The sequence below is a fragment of the Penaeus monodon genome, chromosome 21 (genome assembly GCF_015228065.2).
Source record: "Penaeus monodon isolate SGIC_2016 chromosome 21, NSTDA_Pmon_1, whole genome shotgun sequence".
NCBI classification, from domain to species: Eukaryota; Metazoa; Arthropoda; class Malacostraca; order Decapoda; family Penaeidae; genus Penaeus; species Penaeus monodon.
Window position 1 is genome coordinate 20,753,740 of NC_051406.1, and position 212 is coordinate 20,753,951.

Below are 212 nucleotides of genomic sequence, written 5' to 3' on the forward strand. Positions count from 1 at the left end.
CTAATACACAAAGATGTAGTTACTTTATCCATCTGCTAAGTAATAGAGAATATTGGCATTCGCTGTTACCAGCATCACTCATAATTTAGAATTACCATCATGTATATTCCTATTATCTTTACCCTTGATCATCTCTCAGTGCATTTTAGCTCTATCATCACTGCAACAAACATGAACAATAGTAAAGAATAGATTACAAAGTAAACTAATTA

At 31.1% G+C, this 212-nt stretch overlaps 1 protein-coding gene across 4 annotated transcripts in view; it reads right to left on the minus strand.

Annotated features, from left to right (window-relative positions):
- Positions 1 to 212, minus strand: part of LOC119586329 (galactose-1-phosphate uridylyltransferase-like) — a 7,585-nt gene that overhangs the window by 3,651 nt on the left and 3,722 nt on the right. The window lies entirely within an intron of this gene.